This window comes from Martes martes (assembly GCF_963455335.1).
Source record: "Martes martes genome assembly, chromosome: 1".
NCBI classification, from domain to species: domain Eukaryota; kingdom Metazoa; phylum Chordata; class Mammalia; order Carnivora; family Mustelidae; genus Martes; species Martes martes.
In genome coordinates this window covers 173,715,175-173,722,260 of record NC_137888.1, presented here as the reverse complement: position 1 = coordinate 173,722,260, position 7,086 = coordinate 173,715,175, and the positions used below count along the sequence as shown (strand labels likewise).

Here is a 7,086-nt window from a genome sequence, read left to right as displayed (position 1 = left end):
CTCTTTCTCAAATAAATAAATAAATCATTACAAAGAACTTAAAAAACAAAACAAAACTCTAGGCAATCTTCTTAGTCTTCTTAGTCTTGAGTTTGTGCCAGTCATCTGTTACAGTATTACAAACCTGTAAACCAGGTGGCCTAAAACAATGACTATTTATTTGGTTTACAAATCTGAGTATTACCCATTTGAGCTGTACTCAACTTTGTTTCCTCTGGCCTTGGATGTGCTGATGGTCACGTAGTTCTGTTTGTAATGGCTGACTTGCTTCAGTTAGTGGTGGCAACTAAGACACACATCTCTCAACACCATACTGATTACACTTGTTTGTTCTTAATGGTGGCTAGGTAGGGCTCCAAATAACAGCATGTAAGATATTTTGTATCTAGTGCAGTGTTGTTTGCAAGGCCCGCACAGATTGAAGGATACCAGATAACCAGAACAAGACTTCAGCAGTTTGAGGAATATTGTGAGGAGCTAAGAGTTTAGGTTGTAAATGCAGTGAAAAGTAACGGTGTCCTTTTTCAGTTTACCACACCACTCAAAGTTTTCTTTACTGAAAATATTGTTCAAATGCTTGTTAAATATAGGGTGTCTCTCATTCTTTGGACATTATTAAAGAGCATTAACATTTGTCAAAAAAATGCTGACACCACTTTGATTTACCATCATTTAAAAGTAATAAATATTTGAAGACTAAAAGGAGGAGCCAAGTTTAAATGGTTCTGCCTAGGAAGAATGATTTGTCTTAGGGAACATAAATAAAAAGTTGCCAATTTACCATGACAAAGTTTAGTCTAATAGAAATGGCAACACTGGTTTTGAAATTTTATAGGGCAGAAGGCAAAAAGAAAAGTAAAAAGGTACATAGATGTTGAAGCTGACAAGTTTATATGCAGGTGGTGTTTGTTTAGTTTGTTATCACCTTTTGCCCTATAATTCCAACGTAGTGGAAGACTTTAAGGGAAAACTAACCTTTTAATTCTCTGGAAGATATTTGCCTTAGGATTGTAAAAGTTCTGTTGAGTTTATTTTAAACCACGTCATTTCTGTATTTTTTTTTTTTAAAGAACTGAGTGGAATTTAAGTTTAGATGAGAAACAAGGAAATAAAAGTATTTCCTCATCCCTTTGGTTGTAGAAATTATTTTCAATTTAAATGCATTGTAGATTTCAGAGAACTTTTATGATAATCCTTACCACCTAACGGTACTATTGACAAAATCTGGATGTAAATCACATTACTAACTGAGTTTAATAACTCTTGAAACATCAGCCGTAATGTCTTTTCAATAGATTCACTAGATTTGTCCAAATTCGATGTGACTTATCAAATAATTTCTATTATTTGCAGCTATTAGAATACACAGGATGTTTTATAATTTACATCTAAAAAGAATGTAGGACAGACTTTGTTTCTAGTTTTGTTTTTTTAGATTTTCTTTATTTTTTATTTATTTGGATTTATGAAATCCTATATACTTTTCTTAGTTGTTATTTTTATTTCCAGGCTATCTATGCATGAATCTAAGTTTCAAGTGACCTTTGATTTTTGATTGTTATGTTGAGGAAGATATACTTAACAGCTTCAGCAATGCTCCACATAAAGTGAATATTAAATAGATATAGAATGAATCAGCAATTTAGTAGATAAATGAATACGCTTAGCTGATTCTTAAAAGAGAATGTAATTAGTAATCATCTTTAAATTTATTTCCCATTTTATGTTTAAAAATAGTTGTAAAGGTATAATTTAAACTTTAAATGACAGGACTGCCTTCATCTTGTCAGTCAAATAAAAATCTAGTCTTAACCTTTTTCTTGGTAAGGCTTATTTTCAAACCTGGCTTTTGTCCCTGTAGTTATTCCTCAGATAGAATTAGAATATTATTTTTTTTAACATGCAGAACCTCATCTATTGTTCAACTCAACTAATTATCTAATTAACCTTGCATTCTGAGAAAGTAGTTTCCTAATTACATTCTGTACATATCAAAATGTCCTTGAAACAAATAGGAATTTAAAAATTTGTTCTCTTCCCTCTCTTTCCTTCCCCCCTTTCTTCTGTCCCTTTCTCTGTCTCTAGGTTCCTCAGTCTCTCACTTTATCTTATAAAACTTAATGGAGAATGAATATCAAATTCTTTTAATTCATATTTAACTCATATTTTTACCAAAGCTGTTGAAAACTTATGTCCACACAAAAAACTGCACATGCATGTTTATAGCAACTTTCTTCATAATTGCCAAAATTAGGAAGAAACCAAGTAAGAGTAGTAACAGTAGTAAGAACTGTGGTACAACCTGACAATGGAATATTATTCAACACTAAAAAGAAATGAACTGTCAAGCCAAGAAAAGACATGGAGGAACCTTAAATGTGCTTTACTTAATGAAAGAAATTAATCTGGAGAGGCTCCATACTGTGCAAGTCCAACTATATGACATAATGCGAAAGGCAAAACAGTGGAAACAGTAAAACGATCAGGACCTGGACCTGCAGGCCAGATTTGTTTGTGTAAAGTTCTGCAAATTCTCAAAAAACAATTCTTGGAGATGTTTTGAAATTTTTATCTTAAACAATACTTCTTCCTTAAAGCCAGGAGCCTTGAAAATTGCAGCAACAAGTGAGTGTTTATTTTCAATCCAAATGGTGTAACTAACATTCTCATTTATAACTGTTTGCTCTTTACATTTATCCCAGGGAAGAGAGGATCAGAGTATATTTAGTCAGTGGAACTTCCTGTTTTGTTTTCTTTTTTTCGAGTAAAATATTTTATCAGAGAAACCTGAAAATACCATGAAGGGATTGCCTATTTGGTGGCTTTCAAACAGGAGCTTGGTTCACCTGCAGAAAATAACAACTTAGTGGATAATCATTTTCAAAATATCATTGGTATTATTCCTCAAATCCGGATTTGAGCTAAGCCATCCTTGATATGTCCTTGACCCTTCACTGAATTCATTGCAAATTGAAATATATAAATCTACCAAATGTTCTGGTATCGAACGTTAACTGTGCAGTAGTAATATTGAAGTCTCAAATGCATAGAGATATAATTTTAGTACCCATTACTAGTGAATAATTAAAAAAAAAATCTTATAAGCAAACACTAATTACCTTTGTGATTGGGAGGAAAACAAAAATCCATACCAATTTAGATTATTATGGTCTGCATTATATCTGTCCATGAATAATCTGTTTTAACCATTTATTAAGTTATAAATACATTTTTATAAATCTGGTTGACATTTAGATATTTTATAAAACACAATAAATGCCAGAAAAAATTAAATTAAGAAAGCTTGTAATATGCTTTATTACTAGTTAAAAAAATTTGTGGCTGTAAATGGTTCTGCTCTATATCGAGTATAAATCTGATCCCAGACCAGAGGATAATTTTTTTCCTTTTCATGCCGGAGGCTTTGACCTTTTTGTTGATAGCTGGTTTTTAACAGCTTCACCTTATGTTTTATTCCTTTTGATTTGTAAGAAATTTTATTATCAGCCTTGAGCAGAAGTCATAATCACAGCAAAAGGAGGCAAGTCATTTAGGGAATAATACAGAGTCTTTTAACAGCAGTGTGAAGTCTGAGTTTGGCAGGCTCAGGCACACTGTGATAAGCATTCGTATCAGACATCAGGCTGGAATAGACTTTGGCTTCGACAAGCACTTCTGTTGGGTATGTACTTTAAGCCACCATACTTGTGACTCAGGCTGGCTTTGCCTGTCCTTTAAAAAAAATCTCAAAGACGTGCAAGTAAACTTTAAAATTCACTTCTAGTTTTTTACAGATTGCAATCTACTTGACAGAAATAATGAAATAACATCAAACCATAGTTTGAAATTGATAAGAGGGTTACAATTGGAGTCACTAGTTATTAATCATTCCAGTGTGTATGTATTTTATTCTAAGTTGGAACTGAACTCATTCCTATTTATAGTTGCCTTTTGTGAAAGAAATATTATGGAGAAGCAGGGTGAAAGAAGGGACTATTAATGTTTACTTTGTAAACCATTGAATAGTTTGGTTATGTAATTATAAATTAGTAAAATATATTATGGGGAAATCTTAGTTTGAGTTAATTGGTGTGCCTTAACTAAGGTCGTTATAGTACTTATTTTTGGAATGCAATGTTATTTTCTTGGATGAATCCTCCTGCCTGTAAATATGAGAGCGAAATAATTATAATTAGCATTTATTTCCATCTTAAATTCTTCCATCTTCATCCATTTTCTCATTGCATGTGCCTCAAAGGCAAAGAGACCATGATTTTTGCCTACTGTGGACACTGGGGAGATACTAGTTGCTTTGTCCAATAAGGATGAGTATTTAGTGAAATGTTGGAATGTCTCCTCCATGAGTTTATTAGTCCATCTAGAGTTTTATATGTACCTAGTAATGCCAAGCAGACAGTGTTTGCCCCATTAATATTTAAGAATGAACATGTAAATGGAATTTGAAGAATGAAGTACCCTTGTGTTGACACCTAAGTTTGCTATAGGGCAGCCATTGGTTTTCAGGAACCACGCTGGAAGATGCTTTGGTTGGCTATAATAAGAGCTCATATTTATTGTGTAAAACGGTACAATTGTTTAGTCTTTAATAGAATGAAGTATAGAAATGTTATCATCTCTACCTTCAGATAAGGTACTGAAGGTTAGAATAGTTAGGTAATTTTCCCATCATTCTAGAACTCTTAAATAGTAGAGTCATGACAAAAATCATGGTCTTATTTAAAAAAAAAAATTTAAAAAGCTTTGTTGAGATATAATTTACATACCATACAATTCACCTTTGTAAACTGTCTAATTTAGTAGTTTTATGTATATTCAGAGTGAATAATAATTATACTTATCTATTACCACAATCAATTTTAGCATATTTATATGGCTCCACCCAAAAAACTTTGTACTCATTAGCTGTTTAGTGTTCCTTTCCCCCAATTCATTATCTTCCCTCTGCCAATACAAGGAACCACTAATCTACTTTCTGTCTTTCTAGATTTGCTGATTATAGACATTTCCTGTAAATGGACTCAGACAATATGTGGTCTTTTGTGGCTGACTTATTTCGCTTAGTATAATATTTTCACTGTTGACCCATGTTGTAACATATATCCGGACTTCATTTTTTATTGCAAAAAGTATTCCATTGTGTGGATATACATTTAATTCTTTATTAGTTGATTATTGCATATATATATATATGCATATATATATATATTGCATATATATATATATATAGCATGATTATTCCATGCTCTTTTAACCACAAGTCTCTGCCAGCTCTCTTCCATTACTTATGGTTGACTCCTAAAAGCCACCTGAGATCTTTTGTACCTGAGAATTTTAATAGCTCAGCTGACTTTTTCAGCACTAACAAAAGGGATAGCTCTAAACTTAAGTTTTCTGAGTCCAAGAGGCACCTCTGATTCAGCCTGGCTGTGTACCTCAGAGAATGGTAATAGGCAAGCAAGCCTGAGGAGAAATACGTCCCCCCATTTGCATTCTCAGTTCCCTTCAGCTGAATCCTTAGCTCAAGTGACATACTATCCAAGTTGTGCAGAAGGAGGAAAATATTGTTAGCAAGTTTATTTATTTTTTATTTTTTATTTTTTTGGCATTTCAAAATGGGCTTTAAATACTCATCAGGGCACCAGGAAAAGGGGGCTGGGGTGAGAACTTGTTACATGTGAATTCGGGGTTGAGGTGCCCTGATAGAGGAGGGGACCCATCCTTCAGGGCACCTGGGGTGCCCCACCCCCCACCCTGGGACAAGGAAGCACAGTAGAGGCCCTCTCTGGAGGGTCCCAGGGCCAACTGGGAGCCAGCCCTCCCTTCGAGGTAGATCATCGGGGAGGGAACGGAGGAGGAGCTCCCATGGTGGTGGTGACAGGCGGTCACTTCCTCAGTGGTACTGCTGATAGCTGGGATAGCCTGGGGCTGGGGTACCCTCCTTAGGGGGCAGCTGGCTGGGGTCCTCCAGGAACAGGCGTGCGTTGCAAAACTGCTGGGCTGTGTAGCGAGTAAGGAGGATACCAACACCCTCTATGAGGACCAAGAGGATGCCCCCCATCAGCCACTGCAGGCTGTCAGCACAGCCCCGGTCAGTGCTCTGCTGGTGATGGAGTTCCAGGGGTCTTCTTTGCCCACAGGTGCACCAGGCCACAGTCGATGGTGAACAGGCTCCCCCACACCGCGAAGCTACCTCCAATCTGGGGGGCTCGGATCCTCACAGCGTTGACACTACCTCTCATTCGGTGCCGAATTCCGACAGGGGCATTGCGGAAGCCCTTGACGGCCTGGAAGACTCCACCGCCGATGACACCCATAGTGAAGGCTCCACCGCAGTCGTCCACAATTCACCATGGGCAAGGCTCCCGCGCGTACTCCTCCATGGCGCCGGCATCCGGCCGTGCAGTTTTCAAAGCAGATTGGATATGTCAAATACTGTGTAAAAAGTATATTTTGTATGACAACAAAATAGCACCTTTGGATTTTTCCTTTTCAAAAGAAATTTGATTATGGCGCCTTTAGTTGAGTGTTATTTAAATTTCTTGTAAAGCTAGATTACATATTAGTAGATGCCATGCACAATATATTCAGTTGATGTATGTTTTGATGGGATATTTAAGACAGCATCAAGAATGGGTCATTTTGAGGGTACCCGGGTGGCTCAGTGGGTTAAGCCTCTGCCTTCAGCTCAGGTCATGATCCCAGGGTCCTGGGATCAAGCACAGCATCAGGCTCTCTGCTCAGCAGGGAGCCTGCTTCCCTCTCTCTCTCTGCCTGCCTCTCTGCCTACTTGTGATCTCTGTCAAATAAATAAATAAAATCTTAAAAAAAAAAAAAAAGAATGGATCATTCTGGGACATGATCTGTTTGTTAGAATGCAGTGGGGGCCATTGCTTAGAGTATTTCTGTTTCAAAATATTCTTTAGAAGTTCAAATTTTATATACCCATAAATTCTCACTTATATCAAATTAAACTTTTTATTTTATGGCATATGTAATAATTATGTAGCTAAGTTATGATTCTCAATTTTCCCTGTTATTAGAGTGTAGTAGTATATTTTAGGAAAT

General features: G+C 36.0%; 1 pseudogene across 1 annotated transcript; it reads right to left on the bottom strand.

Annotated features, from left to right (window-relative positions):
- Positions 1 to 5,899: 5,899 nt before the first annotated feature.
- LOC308357321 (mitochondrial import inner membrane translocase subunit Tim17-B-like) lies at positions 5,900 to 6,419 on the bottom strand (annotated as a pseudogene). The gene has a single exon. The product of its transcript is annotated as a mitochondrial import inner membrane translocase subunit Tim17-B-like (transcript).
- Positions 6,420 to 7,086: the final 667 nt, after the last annotated feature.